General features: G+C 39.6%; 1 protein-coding gene across 16 annotated transcripts in view; it reads right to left on the bottom strand.

Moving 5' to 3' along the window:
• Positions 1-23,996, bottom strand: part of HNRNPC (heterogeneous nuclear ribonucleoprotein C) — a 41,702-nt gene extending 17,706 nt beyond the window's left edge. For 7 of the 16 annotated variants that reach the window (XM_036356509.1, XM_036356594.1, XM_036356603.1 and 4 more), the window contains exons 1-2: positions 23,841-23,996; positions 18,370-18,395 (exon numbers count right to left, since the gene is read on the bottom strand). The gene's annotated coding sequence lies outside the window, so the exon portion shown is untranslated. Of the gene's footprint in view, positions 1-17,675; positions 17,848-18,369; positions 18,396-18,725; positions 18,891-23,169; positions 23,218-23,840 lie in introns of all 16 variants that reach the window. The other 9 variants (XM_036356612.1, XM_036356639.1, XM_036356537.1 and 6 more) reach the window with 8 other exon arrangements.
• Positions 23,997-25,432: the final 1,436 nt, after the last annotated feature.

The following is a 25,432-nucleotide window of genomic DNA, read 5'->3' as shown; positions in this document are numbered from 1 at the left end:
TATGGTTAATAAAAGCACTTATAGTAAAAACAAGAGTATGTAGTTGTACAATACATAACAGGAGGCATTTGTAAATTATGTGCTTAGGAAAGACTTATTTTTAAATGTTCTATAGGTATTCTGCTTGTTTTATAAAACCATTCAAATGTTTTGAGAACACCAAATTTACCTATATGTATTAATAGCCTAATAATGCTGTTAAATGAAATTACATTAATTTTCATGAATTGGCTGTTACTTTAATAATCAACAATCCAGAATCTAGATAGAGACTAATGTCCAGTTCATGGATCTAGCTTATAAATTCCAATTTCCCCCACTTTTTGAATATTACAAGTTTATTGCACATCCTAGACACTCCATAAATCCTCAATGTTGAAAGGAATCATTAGTTTTCTCAGTAATTGTTTTTAAGTGAAATTCATTAAGACAAATTCAGTTTCTTTTTTAAAAATATTTTTATTGCCCTACCTGGTCTGGCTCAGTGGCTAGAGCATCGGCCTGTGGACTGAAGGGTCCCAGGTTCGATTCCGGTCAAGGGCATGTACCTTGGTTGCAGGCACATCCCCAATAGGAGGCGTGCAGGAGGCAGCTGATTGATGTTTCTCATAGATGTTTCTAACTCTCTATCCCTCTCCCTTCCTCTTTATAAAAAATCAGTAAAATATATTTAAAAATATATATTTTTTATTGATTTTTAGAAAGGGAGAGAGATAAACATCTGTGAGTTCCCTCCTACATACCCCCTAGAGGGCATTAAAACTGTAACCTGGGCATGTGCCCAGACTGGGAATCAAACTGGCAACATTTCAGTATATAGGACAACACCTAACCAACTCAGCCACACTGGCCAACGAGTTTGCTTCTTTTTAATTTAATTGATTTTAGAGAGGGGAACATCAATTTATTTTTCCACTTATTTATGCACTTTGGTTGATACTTTTATGTGCCCTGACCAGGGATCAAACACACAACCTTGACATATCAGGATGATGCTCTAACCAAATGACATACTTAGCCAGTGCCAAATTAATTGTTTCTTAGCTTCAATATTGATTACTACAGAAGATCTAAGTAAATAAAATATGTAGAATTAAAAAAAAGTATGTTTCCTTCTTAAAATTGGTTTGAGTAAAACTCATATGGAAAATGTTTTCTGAAATGATTATGTTCCCTTGTTATTCTGCATCCTGTTTAATTCACTTGTAGAGATTAAGTGGATGTGATTTCCAGATAAAGAGAATTCCACAAGAGTACACATAATAGAAAGAAAAAGACTGCCCAGCCGGTGCCCTCAGTGGTTGAGGTTGACCATCGGCTGATGAACCAGGTCACGGTTCAATTCTCAGTCAGGGCATATGCCTGGGTCGTGGACTCAATCCCCACTGTGGAGAGTGCAGGAGGCAACCAATCAATGATTCAATGATTCTCTCTCATCATTGATGTTTCCATCTCTCTCCCTTCCTCTCTGAAATCAATGAAAATGGGGGTGGGGGAACTAGTGGCAGTGCAAAGGACAAGATTAGTGGATATAGAAATGTATTGATTCCTACTTCTACCATCCCAGGCATATCCTAAAAACAAGAAAATTAAAATCTCCATCTGGTTGAGATGCAAGAAAACTGTCAATTTTATTTCCACTATTCATTCTAAAGTTTGAGCTATCCTGAGTCTCCTCTTAACAGAGGCAATCCTATCTTGGATTGTCAATGTAGCTAAAAATTAAGGAAATGTTTATAACAAGTAGCCCATTTCTTGCCTCCCCCTCCCCTTTTCTGTTAATCCTCACCGGAGAATATTTTTCCCATTGTTTTTTTTTTTTCAGAGAGTGGAAAGGAAGGGGGGGGGGGGAGAAGAGGAAGGGAGGGGGTGGGGGGGTGGGGGGAGAAGACACATCAACTGATTGCCTCCCACACAAACCTGAAATGGAGAGAGAACCCACAACCCAGGTACATGCCCTTGACTGGGAACTGAATTAGAGACCACGCCCCCTTTTTTTTAGTTTCTATTGATTTCAGAGAGGAATGGAGAGGGAGAAAGAGAGATAGAAACATCGATGAGAGAGAATCGTTAATTGGCTGCCTACTGCACACCCCACACTGGGGACCGAGCCTGCAACCTGGGCATGTGCCCTGACCGAGAATCAACTGTGATCTCCTGGTTCATATAGGTCGACGCTCAACCACTGAGCAACACTGGCCAGGACATAGCCCTTTTCTCTTTAAGTTCACATTAAATGTCAAGAAAATTCTGCAAAGAATAGGTACATAGGAAGGTAAAAAAAAAAAAACAGATTGAGTTATCTGACAATTATAAGGAAACACATGGTTCAAATGGACCAGAAATACAGGTTATAAAGGTTCTGGAATTTGCTGGGAGCTGAGCCAAATCAATTTCTAATTGGAATCAAGACTTCAGCTCCCTTGCCTTTATGTAATGGCCACTAGAACTCCATCTTTAGTGGAAAGGATGGAACGGATGATACCTAACAAAACAGTGCCAGTCAGACTGTGTTCAGTATCATATCTGGGAATATGTACTGCAAAACACAGGGGGTAGAGGGGATAAGTAAACAAGCCACAAGATGTTTCTAATGGGCATTTCAACCAGTTCTCTACCTGTGCATTCTATTCACATAGATTAATCACACTATACTTACTTATATCACATAATATGTTGGTACAAAAAAGAAATGAAATATGGCACCAAGTATAACTTATTAGATGTCGTCATACTAACTAGAGAACAAAAAAAATATTAACTTACCTCAGAGTAGGACATTCAGAACCCCACCTTATAATTTTCTATATTACTATCCCCTAAACCTAGACTCTACATTTAATTAAAAGTAGATGCAACTGTCATGCCTAATATGCTCTTTCCTACCTTTCTTTGAAGAATTTTAAAGATAAAGTGTCACTAGATGGCAGCAATGAGTTGGCAATTTTTTTAAAAAGATGACTAAATCGTGAGTCTAAGGATTTTCTATTTTATAGTGTCATACAATTTCTTGTCAAGTTTTTCAGTAACTTCTGAGTATTATAATTTCTGTGCCTAAGAGAGCATCATCATCGGTCTCAGTTGTTTTCCTTTAACACACTTAAGAGTTCCTATTTTGCCCACTTCAATCCCTTATAATGCCCTTCCCCACACTACTTTCGTATTACTCAATCTACCTGGCCTACCTTTCCTCGCTCCCTTGTATCTTTATTGCATTCATCAACTATTTCTTTTATTTTTCTCAGTTTTTCATTTCAAGAAAAACAATTTTAAATATAATAATATAACAGTCAATAAACCATAATATTTCAAGAAAAGTGATCTTAAATGTTACTTACATGCAATAAACACCAATTACTCAAGAAAAATCTTACATATTACATGCAATAAACATTAATATTTCAAGAATAAAAGCGTTTTAAGTATAATAATATTACCAAAACTGTACTAACATAGTATGATATCACAAAGGATGTAGGAAACATTAAAAATTCATCAACTATTTTTTTCTGGCTCCTTCAGAGGGGAAAAATGAACTCCCTATGTGTCTACAAAAAGAACATAGTGCTTTAAATTCTTTCCATTCCCAAAGCTCATTAGTCATCAAAGCATAGACATAATTCCCCAAAAATAAACAAAAATAAAAACCAGACATGATCTCAAGGTAGACTATCATGGAAAGACCACTAGCATGAGAAAATAGCACATGGTAATATTTACAGGGCATTTTCAGGCCAAGAAAAAAAGTTTGCCACTTTTAGACAAATTATGCTGTTAATTCTAAGAATCAAGACTAAAAATACACAAGATATTAACAGGGGAAGAAAATGAGTAATTCAGTAAATGGTGCCATGTAGCCATCTAAAATAAATGGGGACCAATCTCACCCTATATACCAAAATTAATTACAGATGGATCAAAATTTAAATGTAAAAAATTACATATGCAATTGTCAAAACCTCAAGAAAGCCCTGGCCACTGTGGCTCAGTTGGTTGGAGCATTGTCCCATACACCGAAAAGGTTGTAGGTTCAATTCCCAGTCAGGGCACATACCTAAGTCAAAGGTTTGATCCCCAGACGGGGTTAATATAGGAGGCAACGAATTAATGTTTCTTTCTCCCTTCCTCCCCATCTCTAAAATGCATGTTGTTGGGTGAGGATTAAAACAAAACAAAAACTGTCCATTCAGATTGACTCTGTTGAGCATCACCCTTTGCACCAAAAGGTTGCTGATTTGATTCCTGGTCAGGGCACATACCTGGGTTGCAGGTTAGGTGCCCAGTTGAGGTGAATGAAGAGGGCACCCATAGATGTTTCTCTCTCTATTTGGGTGAGAATTTAAGTAAGTATTTAAATCAGAAAAAAAATAAAACGCAAAAACCGTGAAGACAAAACTCAACAGTTCCCAAAATTATTAACAGAAAAAAGGCAGAAAATCCAAAAGAAGTAATAAACATAAAAAATTGTTTTAAGAAAAGAATATTGAACTTTAGCCTAGCCAGTGTTGCTCAATGGCAGAGTGTCAACCTATGAACTAGAAGATGATTGTTGAATTCCTAGTCAGGGCACAGACCCGGTGTGGGCTGGATCCAGTCCAATCAAATGACTCTCTCTCATCATTGATGTTTCTATCTTTCTCCCTCTACCTTCCTTTCTAAAATCAATAAAAGGTGTTTTGTTTTTTTTAAAGACAGCAACATTTCTGGAGGTTCACCGAATTAAATTCACAAGCAAACTTATTGATTAAGAGATATTACAAAAATTTTAAATAACGCTATTAAAAAGAAAGCTTGGTGAATATTACGTCAAGAACTGATTCAGACAAATGTCAATGCTACAATCACTGAAAGTTTTCTGGATTAGAAACAAATTACATGGTCTCAAATTATCCCACTAATTACTGATTAGTGGAGTCCCTCTGCCTGGCCTGCGGGATCGGGCCAAAACCAGCAGCCTGACATCCCCCCGAGGGGTCCCAGATTGAGAGCGCGCAGGCCAGGCTAAGGGACCCCACCGGTGCACCGTGCACCAGGCCTCTAGTCCTATCTAATAAAAGAGAAACATGGTAATTAGCGTACGACCGCTACCATTCCCATTGGCTAATCAGGGCAATATGCAAATTAACTGCCAGCCAAGATGTCGGCCAGCAGCCAGGCAGCTTGAAACTAACCTGAGGCTTGCTGGCTTCAGTGACAGAGGACTCCAACGTTCCCCGCCTGCCTTGCCGGCCTCTGAGCTTGCAGTTTAAGAAATATTGTAACAAATACAGAAGCTAAACAAAACCCCAGAAACCCGCTTTCAGCCTGCGGGATCTCAGAGCTGGTGTTGATACAATGTTTCGATTATAGAACCCAAACAAACCAGGTACCTGCTTTCAGCAGCAGAGGCCTCAGAGCTGGAGTCAAAGCTAAACCTGGCCCAGAATTAAAAAAAAAGAAATAGAAAAAAAGGAGCAGTTGGGAGCTTCAGTCGGCCTGAAAACAGCCCTCAGCCCCTCACCCAGACTGGCCAGGCACCCCAGTGGGGACCCCCACCCTGAAGGGTGTGTGACCAGCTGCAAACAGCCATCATCCCCTCACCCAGGCTGGCCAGGCACCCCAGTGGGGACCCCCACCCTGATCCAGTACACCCTTCAGGGCAAACCAGCTAGCCCCAACCATGCACCAGGCCTCTATTCTATATAGTAAAAGGGTAATATGCCTCCCAGCACCGGCATCAGCGGAGCCGCAAAGCCTCCCGGCACCAGGATCAGCGTGACAGGGGGCAGCGCCCAAACCCCCTGATCGCCCTGCGGCTCTGTGTGTGACAGGGGGTGGGGCCACAGCCTCCCTATCTGCCCTACTCTGTTCGTGACAGGGGAAGGCGCCCCAACCCCCTGATCAGCCCTGCTCTGTGCCTGATACGGGGGAGCTCCCCAACCCCCTGATCGCCCTGCGGCTCTGTGTGTGACAGGGTGCGGCGCCTCAACCCCCTGATCGGCCCTGCTCTGTGGGTGATAGAGGGCGGCGCCCCACCCCCCTCCCTCCACGGGCCCTGCTCTGTGTGTGATGGGGTAGAGCCATAACATCCCCATCAGCCCTGCCCTGAGTGTGACAGTGGCGGCGCCCCAACTCCCCTATTGGCCCTACTCTGTGAGTGACAGGGTGGAGCTCCCCAACCCCCTGATGGCCCCTGCTCTGTGCATGACAGGGGGGAGCTCCCCAACCCCGATTGGCCCTGCTCTGTGTGTGACAGGGTACGGAGCCCCAACCCCCTGATGGGCCCTGCTCTGTGCATGACAGGGGGCATCTCTCCAACCCGCTGATTGGCCCTGCTCTGTGCATGACAGGGAGTGGCGCCCCAACCTCCCGATCCGCCCTGCTCTGTGCATGACAGGGCGCGGTGCGCCAACTCCCCAATTGGCCCTGCTCTGAGCACGACCAGGGGCTGCACCTAGGGATTGGGCCTGCCCTCTGCCAGAGAAGATGGTCCTGATCGCAGGCCAGGTCTAGGGACCATACCCACACGTGAATTTCGTGCACGGGGCCTCTAGTTTATAATATAACTGAAAACCTATGTAAATGAGAACAAAATGGTCAGTGTATAAACCCATACATAGTCAAGGGAAGAGTAGTGTCGTTATGTTTAAGAATTTAGGAGGTATTTATCTTAAATCAACAATTTCAATGATTCTAGGATATAGCAAGAAAATACTGCATTTCTATGAAACTTCCAGATAATGATGATGCTGGAGTATAACAACACTTCATTGCCTTATTATCTTGTAGAAAGTTTCAATTGAACCAGTAAATTCCTTTAAGCTGAGCATTCAATTCCAACAAAATATACTTTTCAAAGTCTACCATGGTCTCTTGGAGACATGTTTGGAAAATCAGGAATTTTCAGATTTTACAAAGGTAATGACACTATGATTTCTTGATATAGAACACCCCAGTAGGATCTGGGGAAGGAAATGCAGTAGTATTTCCACAGTAATACATATGCAGTCACTAAATTTATCACAGACTATAATCAATCTCATGTCGATTGAGGTCAGGTTTTGTCACCAAAGGAGTCTGTCAAACTAATGAGAAACTTTCTTGCCATAGATTGTAAATTTCTGAACGGTGAATAAAAGATTTTGGACCAGTACAGCAAAAACATTTTTTAAATATATTTTAATGATTTTGTACAGAGAGGAAGGGAGGGAGATAGAGAGTCAGAAACATCGATGAGAGAGAAACATCTATCAGCTGCCTCCTGCACATCTCCCACTGGGAATGTGCCCCCAACAAAGGTACATGCCCCTGACCGGAACCGAATCTGGGACCCTTCAGTCCGCAGGCCGACGCTCTATCCACTGAGCCAAACCGGTTTTGGCAGCAAAAACTTTTATAAGGAGCCAAAACCGGTTTGGCTCAGTGGATAGAGCGTCAGCTTGCGGACTGAAAGGTCCCAGGTTCGACTCCGGTCAAGGGCATGTACCTGGGTTGCGGGCACATCCCCAGTAGGAGATGTGCAGGAGGCAGCTGATCGATGTTTCTCTCTCATCGATGTTTCTAAGTCTCTATCTCTCTCCCTTCCTCTCTGTAAAAAATCAATAAAATATATTTAAAAAAAATAAAAAATTATAAAAAGAAACTTTTATAAGGAAATATAACTTAAAGCTACATTTTCCATCACTCAGACCTTAGCAGCGAAAACATATGATTATGCTCTAAACTTGAGAATCTAACAGTAAAATACATATAGGAGAATCCCATCTTTTGTTATCTTGAACTTGATTTTATCAGCCAATATGAAGCTAACTATACTGAGATTCTTTCTCAATTTTTAAAAAACTTATCTCGAGTAAACAAAACTTCCCAAATTCCAGAAAGGTCTAAGCCAGTGGTTCTCAACCTTCTGGCCCTTTAAATACAGTTCCTCATGTTGTGACCCAACCATAAAACTATTTTCATTGCTACTTTCATAACTGTAATGTTGCTACTGTTACGAATCGCAATGTAAATATCTGATATGCAGGATGGTCTTAGGGGACCCTGTGAAAGGGTCATTCGACCGCCAAAGGGGTCGCGACCCACAGGGTGAGAACCGATGAGCGAAAAACATGTAAAAGCAAAACCATCACCGCCCTCACGGGTTTGGCTCAGCGGATAGAGTTACGGTCTGTGGACTAGAGTCCCAGGTTTGATTCTGGTCAAGGGCACATGCCCAGGTTATGGGCTAGATCAACAGTAGGGGGCAAGCAAGAGGCAGCCAATCAGTGATTTTCATCATTGATGTTTTTATCTCTCCCTTCCTCGCTGAAATCAATAAAAACATTTTTTTTAAGAAAATAAAAAAAATAAATAAAAGCAAAACCATCATCCATGTTACCATCCCTACAGAAATAAAACACAACTGGGAATGCCTTACAGTCCTCAGAATAGTGTTTTAGTGTCTGAAAACATATTTATTCAATTTTTGTGATTATTTTTTAAGTCCTCATCTTTTACAAAAACACATTAAAATATTGGTAAAATATAGCAAGGATTTACTTCAAAATAAAGGGAGGGAAGGGTAGATGCAGGTATAGATAAAACAAGATTGCCCAAGGGTTGTTAAAGAATGGACAAATTCTTTTGTGTATGTTTAGAAATTTTCCACAATAAAATTAAGATGGCACCAAACATATGCACACACATGTCTAAGAATAGAAATTTTATGAGAGCCCGAGCTGGTTTGGATCAGTAGATACAGCGCTGGCCTGATTCCAGTCAAGGGCTAGTACCTCTGTTGAAGGCTCAATCCCTCCCGCATTGGGGTGCACGTGGGAGGCAACCAATCAATGTTTCTTTTTCCGTTTCTCCCCCTCCCTTCCACTCTAAAAATCAATGGAAAAATGTCCTTGGGTGAGGAGTCACACACAAAAAAAATTATATGCAAATCTCAAACTATACACAGAAATATATTCAACTTGTAAGCAATTCCATAACCATAATATTCTTATTCTTTAATTTCTACTTATCAGAGTCTGAAATTCAGTGTCCAACCCTGAAACATAAGCGAAAGATCCAGGCAATTCACAAAACTACAAATCATTAGCCATCATTTACACTGCAAGTAAGTAGATAAACTGTCATCACCTTTTGGGAGAGCAACCTAAATTTACAAAGTTTTTAAAACATATATGCACTTGAACAATTATATTTCTGGGGATTAACTCTGAAAAAATAATCAATGGGCCCAGCCAGTGTGAATCAGTGGCTGAGCATCAACCTATGAACCAGAAGGTCATAGATTCGATTCCTGGTCAGGCTGTGGGCTGGATCCCCAGTGGGTGTGTGTGCCTGTGTGCATGCAGGAGGCAGCGGGTCAATGATTCTTTCTCATCGTTGTTTTTATAGTTCTCACCCTCTCTGAAATCAATCCTATATAATAAAGAACTAATATGCTAATTAGACCAAATGACCAACCTTACAGAGCTGGGGCTGCAAGGGCCGAGCCTCTTGCACACATTTCGTGCATTGGGCTTCTAGTAATATATTTTTTAAAAAATAATCATTAGTATTTATAAAATTTTAGTTGTAAGACTATTTGATTTTTTCTGAAACTTTTTAAAATGTTTTGTTTTTAGGGAGCAAGGGAGAGGGAAAGAGACAGAAAAATCGATGTGAGAGAAACATCATCAATCCGCTGTATCCTGCACATCTCTTACTGGGCATCAAACCTGCTACCTAAGCTTGTGTCCTGACCAGGAACCAAACCCATGATCTCTAAATTCCTGGGTCGATGCTCAACCACTGAGCAACACCTGGCTGGGCTGTAACTGTTTATAAAAGGAAGAACTTTTAGTTGAGTAGAATACTATATAAGTAGGCAACGTTAATACTACGTAGAAATCTTATTTACTAGCATCTTATGTTCATGCTATGTTAAAAAAAATGCTACTTAAATGTATGATATGACTTTTATGATAAGCCTATATATGTAAAACAAAATAAAAAACCAAACTTTTCTTTCTGGCTGAAGTATGCCCCCTTTGTATGTGGCTGGTTTGCATTTTTTTCCAATACATATTTTTTATTTTAGAGAGGAGAGGGGACGAGAAAGAGAAACATCAATCTGAGCGTGAAACAACTATCAGCAGCTTCCTACACATCCCCTACCAGGGATCAAGCCCAGAAACTGACCAGAAATAGAACAGGCACTCTTTCAGTTCATGGGGTGACACCCAACCAACTGAGCCACACCAGCCAGGGATGGCTTACATGTTCTAGATATTGTATGAGCATGCATGCTTACTAAACTGGGATTAAAAGTGAAATAAAAATGGGGTACCTTCTCTTAAAAACCTACATCAATCTTAAGTCATTTGATTAATCTTTCTAATTTCAATGAAACCACAACTTTAAAGTTAACACCAAAATAAAAAATAGGTGAAGATGACTATATTTAAAGGATTAGTATAAGGAATAATACACTATGAATGGTGAATGGTTAAATCATTTGCAGAATACAGAAAATTACGTTTATCATGTACTCTACAAAACTATTCCTGTTATTCTGGACTAGCCAGAAAAGCCTAAGGACTGGTTCCATTAACCCACAGTTACATCAGTTCTAAAATCAATTCAAGTCATAAGTTAATTTACATGGGAAACAGGATAAATATTTCAGAGTGGTAAAATAGGAAAGCATGTTAGGTAGGAAGAAAAAAGTCAGATGTCCTTCCAAATCTGTTATGGCTAACTCTTTTAAAAAATAGCGATATGGTTCTCATTGGAGAATATAATTTTTTAATCGTTTTTAGAGAGAGGAAGGGAGAAGAGAAAAAAAACACTGATGAAACAGCGATCAGCTGCCTCCTGCACACCTCCTACCCCTACTGGAAACCAAGCCCGCAACCTGGGCACGTACCCTTGACCGGAATCGAGCCTGGGACCCTTCAGTCCGCAGGCCCGCGCTCTATCCACTGAGCCAAACCAGCTAGGACTGAACTGGTGACTACTTCATGCATGGGTCAAAGCTCCACTACTGAGCCACACAGGCTGGGTTAAGTTCTTTCAAATTTTTATTACAGCCCCATCACAGGCAACATAGAGCAGCCTCTGCCCTCAAATGTTAACTTGACTCATTTAATCACAGCCAAACCTATTTTAAGGTTATTATTTAACTCCCAAAACTGCTGCTAAACCCATATGACACAGGCTGTACTTACACTATTTATAGCCAGACACAGTACTAGAAGAGTTGATACATATCTAAGGTAAATTTTTTAACTAGAAGCAAAATGTATTGTTCATTATAATAATCAGTCTTTATGCACACAGAGCAAGTTTCCTTCTACCTTCCTAAGTCCCTCTCCCTTGTGCAAAGGTAATCAATGTTGTTTTATATGTATCTTTCCAGATATTTCTCTTTGCCTTTACATAGTAGAAAATAAGGTTCTATAATAGGTGAGCTACTGAAAGAGCTGGAGTATTGGCAGTGGGGGTGGGGGCTTGAAGGGCTGTGAGAGAAAATATCACTGAGTGGCAGCTTTGAGTAAGAACCTAAATTGGAGAACCTAACCTTATGAATGTCTGGGGGAAGGAAATCCCCAAAAAAGGCTTTCAGGTAAGAACATCTAATGTGTTCAAGACACAGTAAAGAGACCAGTGTGGTTGGAGCAGAATATACTATTAGCAGTAAAGGAGGAGGAGTCTTATAAATCACAATGAAAAATTTGGCCTTTAGGCTGAAATAGGCAGCTACTAGATTTTAAGCAATACATTTTTCAAGTATTACATTTTCCTATCTTTTTTTTTTCTAAGTACAGTTGGCATTCAATATTATTAGTTTCAGTTGTACCAGCACAGTGGTTATTTACATCACTTCAAACATTACATTTTAACAGGATTAACCTAGCTACCACACACTGGTGGGGAGGGGATAAAGAAACAAATCTATTGCAAAATGCACAAGAGACCATGGTGGCTTAAAACTGGAACAAGCGGTGGCAGTTCTGGATGGTGAATTATTCTTTTATTTTAAAGGAAAAGCTGACAAGATTTTCCACAGGGCCAAAGGTGAGGCATCAGAGGAAAAAAAAAGTCAAGGTTAACCAAGTCTGGCCTAAATGACATGAAAACTGGAAATCTGCCAAACCGGTCTGGCTCAGTGAATAGAGCGTCGGCCTGCGGACTCAAGGGTGCCGGGTTCGATTCTGGTCAAGGGCATGTATCCTGGTTGCGGGTACATCCCCAGTGGGGGGCATGCAGGAGGCAGCTGATCGATCTCTCTCATCGATGTTTCTAACTCTCTATCCCTCTCCCTTCTTCTCTGTAAAAAATCAATAAAATATATTAAAAAAACAAAAACTGGAAATTTTGTTAACAAAATCACTGCAGAAGAAATTGGTCTGAAGGAAGAATAGCACGAGTCCCAGTTTTGAACTTTTAAATTAATATACTTAACTAGATAGGTAACTATATATGGGTATGTCATTCAAAAGAGAAATCCAGCCCTAGCCAGACAGAACTCAGTTGGGAGAGGGAGGTCACAATGACCTACACATCAGGTGGCATGCACAAGCTGAGATACACTATGCAGTGCAGGCTGACATGTTACTGGGTGAGTAGGCAACCCAGGGAATGCACTGTGCATCCATGCTTCAGCTTCTCCACCATGGTGATCTAGGGGAGGAATCCAATCACCAAGAGGATCCCCAGATTGAGCACCCCACTTCCCATTTCAAAGCTTTCAGCCTCAGGACCAGGATATAGGCTTCCTTGATGCAGCATGCCCGGAATCTAGGAACTACTTCCCAACTGCCTCTCTCACCAGACCTTTTCTGGACAGGCAACCACCCTCACTGTTATGCCATTCATTACAGTGTATCAGAAGTGTGGAAATATGGTTAAAACTGAAGATGAGGACTGTTCATGACCAGAGTGGTTTGGTAACTTAATTAGGGTCACAATGCTAGTGCTAGAATAGATGTGAACCCAGCTCTCATTCCAAAGTCCAAACCTTTTCCACTCTGCAATTTTCCCAGGGTTTGGGAAGTTGACTTTTATCAATTTTATTCATACAAACCCTAAGGGTTACACTCAATGTTGTCTTCAGTAACAATTCTAAAAAAAAGACCTACCCTGTTATGGGGGTACAATGTGAACCCCTCAGAGATTCACTATCCCTTTGCACAAAAAAGAAAAATGACCACTGGATTTAGCAACACCCCTCTGGGGTTGCTTCTAAAATCCATAAAATCAGTTTATTTTTAACTGAAAAAACATTTAAAATGTGTTTATGTCTCTAAAAGAATGCTGTCACATCTAAAGATTCTACAGTTATACTACAAAGCCTAATCTACCTAACCTAAATAACCCTTGTAACTTCATGCCATTTAAAATGTTATGAAAAGTATACAAAAATATTTTAAATCCCTTTAAAAATATTTTTTAAAAGTCCCAAGCAGTTTTTTATTTTTTACTGAATACTTCACATATCAAGTAGTCTAGTGTGATTAAGAGTTGAAACTGCCCTGGACGGTGTGGCTCAATTGGTGGGAGCATCCTCTCCTACACAGAAAGTGGTGGGTTTGGTTCCCAGTCAGGGCAACTACCCAGGCTTCGGGTTCCATCCTGGTCAGGGCACATGTGGGAGGCAACCCATCAATGATTCTCTCTCACACTGATCGATGTTTTTTTCTCTCCCTTCATTCCTCTCTCTAAAATCAAATACATACATATACATATATTATTTTTTTTTAAATAGAAATCTGCAGGGTTAACTGCCTAGGTTGAATCCATGTGTCACTATTAGGCAATTATTTAAATTATGTGCTTCAATATTCACATCTCTAAAATATGAATATTGTGCCCTAGCCAGTTTGGCTCAGTGGATAGAGTGTCAGTATGAGGATTGAAGGGACCCAAGTTCAATTCCAGCCAAGGGCACATGCCCAGGTTGCGGGCTCGATCCCCAGTAGGGAGTGTGCAGGAGGCAGCCAATCAATGATTCTCTCTCATCATTGATGTTTCTAGCTCTCCCTCTCCTTCCCTCTCTGAAATCAATAAAAATATGTTTAAAAAATAAAAAATATGAATATTGTAATATTTACGTAAGGTTTTGATGAAGAGTAAATAACACAAGAAAGTTAACAGTGGTGAATACATGGTAAAATGTCTAGATTATTGCATTCAAAATAAAGAAATTCAGGTTCTACTTCATTTTTCCTTTCAAATAGCAAACCAATTATGTCTCAACAAGGGTTGTTAGAGAAATAACCAGTGACATCTTTCAGCCTGCCTAACCTATTTTCTTCAAACTAAGTACATTTGCTCATTAATATACACAAAGAAAACTCATTTGAAAAACCAGGGCAAGTAGCCTCAGGGATAGGATCACTACTTTCTTCAAGAGATTAACTAACTATAAGTCTTCTAACTTGCACTTAGTCCCCATTATTAACCTTTCCCACAAAAGAGCCAGAAGGAAATTCAAAAGAATCAAATCTCTCTGTTCTCTTTAGAATTTCAACAGATAATCTAGATCTTAAACATGACCCAAAAAGGACCTGTATACTATGGTTAGTACTTGTCTATTTCCCAAATTTCATCTATCCTTTGCATTCTTTTTTTTTTGTAATATATTTTTATTGGTTTCAGAGAGGGAGAGGGAGATAGAAACATCAATTAGACAATCATTGTTCGGCTGTCTCCTGCACGCCCCCTACTGGGGATCGAGCCCACAACCCGGGCACGTGCCCTTGACCAGAATGGAACCCAGACCTTTCGGTATGCAGGCTGAGGCTCTATCCACTGAGCCAAACCAGCTAGGGCTTACTCTATGCATTCTTAGTGACTATTCTCCAGTAGTATTTGTAGTAGTTCTCAACGCTCTGGCCCTTTAAATATAGTTCATGCTGTGACCCAACCATAAAACTGCTGCTTTAAGGCCTAGTTTCCAACCACTCCCAATTATCTTCTTTCAGATATGATAATCCATGTACAGATCTCAATTTCATTAGCATCAGGCTCATACTTCCACATTGTAAGTTTCCCCTACTACAGCGGTTCTCAACCTGTGGGTCGCGACCCCTTTGGTGGTCGAACAATGCTTTTACAGGGGTCGCCTAAGACCATCCTGCATATCAGATATTTACATTACGAATATTAACAGTAGCAACATTAGTTATTAAGTAGCAACGAAAATAATTTTGGTTGGGTCACAACATGAGCAACTGTATTTAAAGGGCCAGAAGGTTGAGAACCACTGCCCTATCTCACCCTGTTTTTTCATTTCATGGATTTAGATTGTGAAATTGCTGTATGTTCACTTTATTTCTCTCAATCTATAATAATAAAAGTATAATATGCTAATTAGACCAGACGAAGCTGGGGCCAGAGGGAAGCCTAGGTCCCAGGTGCCAGCCAGCAGCCAGAGAGAAGCCCGGGTCCCGGGTGCCAGGGGGAAGCCGGTGCCGGCAGCCAGGGGAAGGAAGGCCTACTCTTGCTCAAATTTCGTGCATCAGGCCTCTAGTAGTCTACAATACCCAAGACAGTATGTTTTGCCAATATCTATATGCCTAAGGGGGATTTTCATAATAATCACTCAAATGTTTAATAAAATCGCTACTTGAATGTTCTACAATCATCTCAAAGATCAATGTTTAAATACCTTTCTCCTACAATCAACCCCTAATCCTTTTGTTTAATGTTTATCTAACTATCCTCATCCCAGAAGCTAGAATCCTAGGGGTCACTCCAAATCCCTCACTCTTCATATCACAACCACCACTACATGCTCCTAAATTTACCTCTCCTCTCTGATAACATTGCTTTTGACCAGGTCAGGTCATTCTTATTCCTTGTAGTTTAATATCTTCCTTTCCTCTAAGCCATATTCACACTATCAGAATGACATTTCTAAGGTAAATCTGTCATTCCCCAGTTTAGAATCTTTCAATAGCTCACCACTAGTTTCTGGATAAAATACAAACTCCTTGGCACAGCATTAAAATGTTATAATCTGGCCTCCTCTAAAATTCATTTCAATTCCCTTTCTCTTAGAAGCATTTCCTGACCACTTAATTAGTAGGTACCCATTTTTGCATGCTACTTTAGGTTCTGTACTTACCTCTAATCACATGACATATTCTCATTCATCTGTCTCCCTTCCTAGGTTGAGTCCTTGAAGAAGTATACCTTTTTCCTCAAAACCAGAACTTGCACCATTAAATAATGGATTTGTAAAATAAGGAATAAATTTATCTGAACCTATAGTGAACAGCAGCCATACAATGACAATGATACAGAACACCACAGTAGAACTAGATTTCATAGAATAGAGAGCATTAATAAAACTTGATCTTAGAGAAAAAAGCCTTCCAGATATCCTTAGGACATTAACTTTTTTCCATTCTGCTTTCCTTTAAGGCTACCTTCAGTGTTCACTGTAACTAGATTTTACCATTTCAGTACAACTAAGGGATTTATTCTAGCAACACAGCAGGGAGCATGCCTTTAAAAATCATCCTTTTTGCCCCAGCTCAAAACTATTAAAGTTAGTAATCAAAATATTGCACTATTGTCGGTAAAATATTACAGGTTGCAAATTTTTTAACTTTTTGGCTACTTATATCCTTATTAATCTCATATTATTCCTGTGAATAGAGCAGATTCATTCCTTCCTATCACCCTTGGGAACACACTTTATTTCCCAACATCTAACTGGCCCACAAGTCATTATTGAAAAAGAAGTCAACCCTAGATTTTCTGATTTGGATACAAAGATTAAACAGATTTATTTCCCTTTTAAAGCTTAAAGCCTTCCTAGCCCTTTGTTTTTAAAAACCTTCCAGTGAGATAGCATCTTAATATTATAGCAAACTTATGGTTTGATTCATGTTAAATTTTAATAAAAAGTCAATAAAATACAACACAAAATTGTTGTCACAAACCGAAGACTACTCCAAATGACAGAAAATTTTCACTAATTTGCAATAGTAAGAAAAATAACTGCTTTGTTGCTAATCATTAAAACAAGCCATTTTAGCCTTGGCCCGGTAGCTCAGTTGGTTGGAGCATCGCCCAATCCACCAAGGTTATGGGAGCTTCCATCCCCAGTCTAGGCACATATAAGAAGCAACCAATGAATGCATAAATAAGTGGAACAACAAATCCATCAAATTGGTTTTTCTCTCTCTCCTCTCTAAAAAATAATGTTTAATAATAAAAGCCACCCTAGCTGGTTTGGCTCAGTGGATAAAGGGTTGGCCTGTGGACTGAAGGATGCCATGTTCGATTCTGGTCAAGGGCACATGCCCAGGATGCAGGCTCAGTCCCCAGGTTAAGGGGCGTGCAGGAGGCAGCCGATCAATGATTCTCTCTCATCGGATTTTCTCTCTCTCTTTCCTTCTCCCTTCCTCTCTGAAACCAATAAAAATTTATTTTTTAAAAAGCCACTTTATTTTAAAGTATATTTAATCTTCAGCTGCTTTTTTCAATTATCAAAAATTTTCAGTCAGCCTAAGTTAACTAGGTACTTCTAATTCCATTAGTTTACAAAAAATTTAAGTGGCCTCCCTTGGAAACATCTCTTGATACAAACAAAAAGATTAACCCTAACATTTCCAAAAGCTATCACCTACACCTCCATCAACTAAACTTAGACTGGTGTATTTCCTAGTCTTCACAATGAAACCAGTGGACCTCACACCTCTTACCATCACCCAGGAAGGGTGTGCATCTGTTCCGAAGGCCCCCCTGGCTCCAGGTCATCCTGGCTGCCGTTGCTCCAGGCTGGGCATCCATGTTGCTGCAGCTTGTGGTTTGTGAGGGGTAGTGTACAGGAAAAGCAGGATGGGATTTCAAGGGGAACAGGAGGAAGATGGCTTTCTGGGAAAATGCCATCATCATCATAGGTGTTAAATAGTACCACACACATTTTATTGCAGCACAGTTTAAAAATTTAACAAATGAAAGATTAAAAATAAAAAAAATAAAAATAAAAAAATTAAAAATACAGACGTCCAGAGATGCTCTAAAACAGTTAAGTTAAAGATCAGGAAAAATAAGGTCACAGACTTAACAGCCAGTTCTTTTGAGCTTGGGGGAAGGGATGAGGGCAAGGGTGGGGTTGGGAGAGAAAAGGTTTAGGTGATCAATCCACTTAAAAATGCTAATGCCTTCACTTTCTCTCCCAAGATGGAAAACTCCAAGTCAATTAGGAGGCAGGAGAAATTCTTATGAACATTCAGAAAAACTCGACTTTAATCCGGTTAAAAATCATCAGTCATTATCATCATTATCATCACCATCATAAGTATAATAATAATAAATAATAGTAACTAGTAACAACAATAAAAAGGAAATCAGCGGAAAGTCAGGAAAAATGTAAAAAAAAATGGAATAACTTACTGTAGCTGAAGATCAAAAAAATCTCACTGTAAAAAAACAAAAATAAAAATAGCCCAGATTAGAAAAACGGGAGGTGCAAAAATGTCAAGTCAATAAAGTTCATTTCTTTTCTCTTTCCAAAAGCAGTTTCCACAAAAACCGCAAGGGTAAAGTTCTCAGTAGCAGACAAGCAAAGCCCTTTCCACATCATCAATCAATCTTAAAAATACACGAGGAAATAGAGAGGTCAGTTTATGAGAGGCTAAAAGGCTCCTCCTCCTCTAACCCAACTGCTGCAGAAAAAATAGAAATAGAAATTTTAAAAATTACATCTTAAATCCAAGTCCCGTTTTTGGAAACAATTAAAAAAAAAACACCTGTAAATTTGCTGTAGTGCACACCAAGTTGCATCATTATGTTTAAAATGCTCTTTATAAAATCAGTTTTGGAATGGGAATGTGTGTGTTCTGGAAGGGTGGGGAAGGGAGGTTAAAAATCAAAGCTGAGCTCCAGTGAGTAGGGATGGGGTTCGCCTTGCTGCCCTGTGAAAGGAGAAGGGACAGATTGAGTCAGAGTTCCTCAGAAATGTTGTGCCCTAAACCCCCAAGACAGAAACATCTGTCCATTGCATCTAACACATTTTGGTAAAGCATAACATTCCACTGGGATGGGGAGAGCCTCTATAGAATCACTTCTACCAGTGATTGTCTTGACAATTCCTCAACATTAGTAGGTAACTAGAATTATCAAAATAAGTGCATGTATTCCCTTAAGGGTCTCAAAAAAGGGGTTAAGTTCAAACATTCACCTTGATAACAGTTTGGGCAAGGAATATATATATATATATATATATATATAAATAATCAAGCCAACAGAGGTAAAGTGAGCAAATCTCAAGAATGAAAGATTAATGAAGGAAAGCAAATTCATGGCTTTTTAAATTTTAAGTCCATGTAATTTTTCCTGTAACAGACTGAAGGAGAAAGGTCTACTATGAAGATACATAAGAGAGAAACACTGATTCTCAAAACCAATTAAGTGAACAAACCACAAGACCTAGTAAGTTCTACAGCAAGAAAAGATGCTTTAAACAAGGAACACATTATTTATTCACTGACAGAATGAAAAACGAAAGATGAAGGGAAAGATAATGGCTACTGAATATTTAGTGTCATAAAATAGGTGAAAAATTATGGTCCTTAAGTTTCAGTGGTCTATATGTAATCAGTCGTCACTAATTTATAAGCAAGTATACATAGCTAATTCAAAGAATCTTATATATAACAAAAAAATAACATGACTGGCTGGCTATCTCATCAGCAGAAACAAGATCTGCAATTAGACTGTAGGTCTTTGAGTAAATAAGAATGGACTAGTTGCATTCACATTTCAATATTCAGCCAGGAGGTTTTATTCTCATCTCTAAATGTCAGTAACCTGAAAAATTTTAAACTGACTTTGAAAGTCTTTCATAAGTCAACTATATATGAATGACTACAACAAGAGCAGAAGTACAGTAATTCTAAAATTTAAACTAAATTTTTTTTAAGCAGACCAGTGTAGGCATGACATGTAAGTTACTGGTATACTTGTTTTCATGTGTTAAATTGTACAAATGCACAAACTACAGAAAAAGCTGTAGAAAAATGTACATCCTTTTAAATGTTACCTCCTTCGACTCAGTGTTTGGAAAGAATAGTCAATTTTTTTTTTCTTAGAGTCATAGCCTGAATCTGGTACTTAAAATTTTCAGGATATGTTAACATAACTCTGTGGCTCATCTATAAACAAATCCTTTGCACGTGTCAAGACATAACATTGCCCAGCCAGTGTGGCTCAATGGTTAAGTACTGACCTATGAACCAGGTCAACATTCAATTCCAGGTTGGGGTACATGCCTGGATTGCAGGCTCAACCCCCAGTTGGGGGCCCTGAAGAAGGCAGCTGATCAATGATTCTCTCTCATCATTGATGTTTCTCTTTTCTCTCTCCCCCTCTCTCTCTTAACTCTCTAAAATCAATAAAAATATATTATTTTTTAAAAGACAAACTTAAAAAGCTGTTAATATAAGACATCTTTCAAAGAAGTTAAGATGTCTCCCAAGATGTTATAAATTGAGTAGCTATCACTCATTAAAAAAACCCCACTATTTTAGCTAATTCCAATGCTTTGTAATTAGTAGTATAGCTAAATTATACTGTAGTTTGACAATCCTGAGTGGTTTGGATCCCTTCTAAAGGGGTATTCTCAAAGGGAGGTCTGACAACTAGTATCACATGGCACTTATTAGGAATGCAAATGATGGGGCCCATTCCAGACTGACTTAATTATAAACTCTGGGGCTAGAGAGCCTAGCAATGTTTTAACTAGCCCTCTTGCTGATTCTGATGTCAGCTCATGTTTAGGGACTGTGAAGAGTTTAATGAGGAACCTCTATCCCCCTAGTTAAGATACATTCTTTATAAACAAAGTGTCTTATCCTTCCAGTGTACTGACAACAGGTTTAAGCAGCAAGGCTTTGAATGTATTCCTGATATAATATATATCCAAGAAAATTATAACTTATCATAGTAAATACACCAAGGAATTTAAAAAACAGTCCAATAGTAATCCTTTTTCCCTTTACAGCCCCCACATTTTCAGTATCTCAGATAATACAAGAAGTTATGCTGTATCTAGTAGTTCTGGTTCTTACCAGTCAATTCTCTGCTAAATCTAATCATGTACAAAACCATAATCTTCCCTGATCCCAATGAGAATGAATGAGTATACATATTAAGTATGAGCACATACAAATTTGTCCCAAAAGACAACTACTAAAAAATTACTTGCCCGGCAGGCATGGCTCAGTGGTTGAGCATTGACCTATGAACCAGGAGGTCATGGTTCCATTCCTGGTCAGGGCACAGGCCTGGGTTGTGGGCTCCATCCCCAGTAGGGGGCGTGCAGGAGGCAGCCAATCAATGATTCTCATCATTGATATTTCTATCCCTCTATCCTTCTCCCTTCCTCTATAAAATCAATAAAAACTTGAAAGAAAAATCACTTAGAAGACTGAAATACTTTCATTAACAGCAGTTAACATTGATATACAAAAAAACTTCTAATCGTAAACTATTTCTGTATCTTTTCAAAACTTCCAGAAATAAACGAGTTCTAGAAATCAGAAATCTAGCGATTTCTATTTTAATTTCTGATTAGATTTCAATTTTATTTCTATAACTCATCTATTACATATTTAACTAATATCTAAATAGTTTTAACTCATTTGCCCGACACAGGTAATAATAGCATTGGGGTAGGGGGTGTAAAATCCAGTTCTCTTAACTCCTAGAGCCTAGGAGTTAAGATTTCTTCAACTGTTACACTCCCCAGTTAACATCTCACAATTTCACAAGTTAAAATAATCTTTAAGATTTGAATAATTAGCTATTTTGGAGCTTATTCCTTGCTTATTTCTAAGAGAAACTCCATCCAAAACAAGGTTGGTTGCCTGCTATGTGAAACTCTCTAGAGACCTAATTACAAATATAAGCTATGTTTAAAGTCTCTACTGAAGGAATAGAAACCACCACCAAGCATTCCTATGTCATCAGCATAGGAAACAAAAAGGTCAGATCTGCAATTTAGTCACGATCAGGCAGCTGATCGATGTTTCTCTCTCATCAATGTTTCTAACTCTCTCTCCCTTCCTCTCCTTCTTAAACTCCTCCTCTCTAGCAAATATATAAATGTTCTAATGCCTACGTATTTGAAAAGATATCTAGAAACGTTAAGATATTAATTCTGTGGCCAAATCATTCCAGATTAACTCTAAGAATTGTTACCTTGGTACATTTTGACTTAACACATCCAGTGCCCTTCAATTAATTTCAACTCATCAGTAACTTCTTAAATATTAATTCCTGACATTCTTTATTTGCCAACAATATTTTTATTAGGTAAATGATTTCCTAAATTAAGCAATCACCGCCCTTAACTCATTTCTAACAATTCTGCAGTAATAAACTTTAGTTTTAAGCCCGTGTATTAAATAATATACAAATTTAGGCTTAAAAAAAAAGAAATGTTTTTGATTCCTATTACATTATCTACAATGGTGAGGAATCAACAAATGCATGGGTATCTAGAATAATAGTACTTTTATTTCCTATCAAGTAGGTTTCTTCAGGAATAAATTTACCTTGCAGTACTGGTTTATGCCTTGCTTACTAACGTTAGTTTGTGAGATTAACACATTATGAAAATTAAAATCAACTAAATCTTACACAATAAATAGCAATTTGGTTTTTTTTAAAATCTTTATTGTTGAAAGTGTGCCCCCCCCCCTTTTCCCCTAATAAACCCCTTCTAGCCTGCCTTACCCCCTAAATAGCGATTTCTTGGATAAGGAAACCTCTGCTATTTTTATAAACTTAGAAAAAAATTTTAATAAAGGTCAGGACATGGCAAATAGTAGGCACATTGAAATTTGCTTAATAAAAAAAGTACGTAGTTATGAATCTTGCCAGTTTAGATGGTCTGGAAAACTAATGCCAGAATATCCTGAAAATTAGACTTGATCATCTTGGAACACTGTATTAGTAACAAATGCAATTCTCCTAAATATTTTTTCCCAAGTGCAGTCTGGGAAATTTCAGGTACTGCTAGTGGTTGCTGTAATTAGGTTCTTGTAAAGATTCAAATTCAGTACTTAGTGCCTATTATTCCTATAGCTAACCTAGCGGTTAAATTCCTACTTCCGCTCCTGATTCAATATAACCCTGGCAACCAACATTCTTATACCTCTATTTCTTTCCAAGAAAGACAGTAATACCTACCTCAAGGAAAATTCCACTAACTTAAATATATTTCAAGTGATTTATAACCTGCAGATAAAAAGTCAGCTTTAATTAGTAGTTAATATATGAGATTACAAGCTTTAAAAAAAAATAAGTGAAAATAAATACTTCGCGGTCCATCCTTTTCTCAGAGAGGTAAAATAAAAGTAATCTATAAAATACTAAATCCACTGTTATAACATTTATTATTCTTATGCCCTGCGGTATGCTCCAGGATTGAGAGACACGCGGTAAAATGTCTACTTGGTAATCCTTCCCCCAAACCCCGCCCAATTTATAAATTTAACAAGAGGCACCAGCACTGTATTAACTTCAACTATATGAACGAGCATGTCGATCTTCCCTTTCATGTCCCTCTTGGAGACCTCATGGTCGTAAAAAAATGAAAGGAAAGCAGCCGTTAACCCAGCAAGAGAACGAAAAAAGGACACTTCCCCTGCTGATCGTGGCCTAGAGGACGCCAGGTTAAATCTACACAAGGGCTGAGGCCTACAAAACTCTCTCCCGCACAGGACCTAACCCCCCACCGCCAAAGAGAATAAATGGGGGCCTAGTTAGCGAGAAAAGGGTTGCCTCGTCTTCTCTCCCACATCCCCTCGCGCTCACAGGGGAACCCAGCGCCTCCCCCTGCATCTATCTCCTCCACTTACCTGGTGGGAAAAGGGAGAAGAGATTCGATTCTGAATCTCCTACTCCCGGGTTCTACGTGGAGAAGCCGACTACTGCTCGAGGTCAGCAACGCGGCCGCAACCGCTCTGCCTTCGTCTCTTCACAAAATGGCCCCCGAGTCTCCTCTGCCGCCGAGGCGAAGGCTTAGCCCCCGCCCCACTACTGAGACTCTTCCTATTGGCTGCGATTTTTCTCGCTCCCGCTTCTAATTAGACAATTCTACCGCTCTTCACAATTCTGTCCAATCACAATAAGCAGTGGGTTAGACTAAGCAAAAGAATTTCCACATGCGTGAGAGGAACTAGTTTGTAACTGGTTATTTTTCCTGTCGTTCATCTCCTGAGAAATGCTTATTGGCCACTCTAGCTGAGGAAGCGCTGGGTGGAAACTCGCCTTTGTATCGCGTACTGCTTCACATCCGGGTATCCGGGAGGTCTGATTGACGGCCGCCCTACCCTATCTCTGCTCCTTAGAGCGCCTAATGAAAGGACCGCCCACATCTTGGAATTCCCGCTGCGCCAGGGCGGGGAGGGAGGAAGGGATTTCCGCTGGTAGCGGGCTCTGGGAGCATCTGCCCTAGCCTCGGGCCTGAGAATAAAGAGAAACGCCAAGTGGATCATCCAGTGTTCTGTGTGGATAAAGAAATGAGTTATTTGGGAGCGAGGAGGTAGCCATGAAGACTCAGCCTTGCGGTTTTTCCAACCTCAGATTCCTTCTCAGCTGCAGACTGGAATGTCAGTTCCCTCCTGGACAATTTCACTTGTCTTAGCCTGTCCAGCCCGTCCTCAGACAACCCTTATCTCACCCAGTCCAAATAACTTCCTTGTTACTCTCCATCACAAGAGTCAAGGAAGTCTAAAATGCAAGGCCTGTAATTCCCATTGTCTGACCCCGTCATCTCACTAATACCCTACACGTGCCAACCAAATTGGCCTACCCCATTGGTTTCCCCCTCGCCCATCCTAATCTGGGCCCTAGTTTACCTTCATCCTGAAATGGCCCGTCTCCAACCTATTACACTTCATTTTAGACAAAAGGTGGGGAAGCAGCCTTGACTGGTTTGGCTCAGTGGATAGAGCGTCGGCCTGCGGACTGAAGGGTCCCAGGTTCCATTCCGGTCAAGGGCATGTACCTGGGTTGCGGGCACATCCCCAGTGGGGAGTGTGCAGGAGGCAGCTGATCGATGTTTCTCTCTCATCGATGTTTCTAGCTCTCTATCCCTCTCTGTAAAAAGTCAATAAAATATATATATTTTTAAATGTGGATACCGGTTAAAGATGCGGATTAACTGATGGATTTTTTTTTTTTAAAGGTGGAGAAGCAATCCCCTCTGTTTATAGTATAGCAGTTGTGCAGGTGGTGGAACAGCTCTACTAATGTTATGGGTTCACTTCAGTGAGATAGACCACCGACTCAGAATTTAAATTTTATTATTAAATTTTGTGGAGGCCCAGGGAAAAATGTGTCTTTCAAATTCTGGGCCCCCCCAATATGGAGGAAACTCTCTTTATTTATACTTTTTCCAGTCCTTTGTCTCCCAAAAATGGCCTGCGTGCTGGGAAGGAGCCATGAG

This window comes from Myotis myotis, unplaced genomic scaffold (assembly GCF_014108235.1).
Source record: "Myotis myotis isolate mMyoMyo1 unplaced genomic scaffold, mMyoMyo1.p scaffold_m19_p_1, whole genome shotgun sequence".
NCBI classification, from domain to species: domain Eukaryota; kingdom Metazoa; phylum Chordata; class Mammalia; order Chiroptera; family Vespertilionidae; genus Myotis; species Myotis myotis.
The sequence above is the reverse complement of the archived record's forward strand: the minus strand, read 5'-3'. Positions and strand labels throughout refer to the sequence as shown.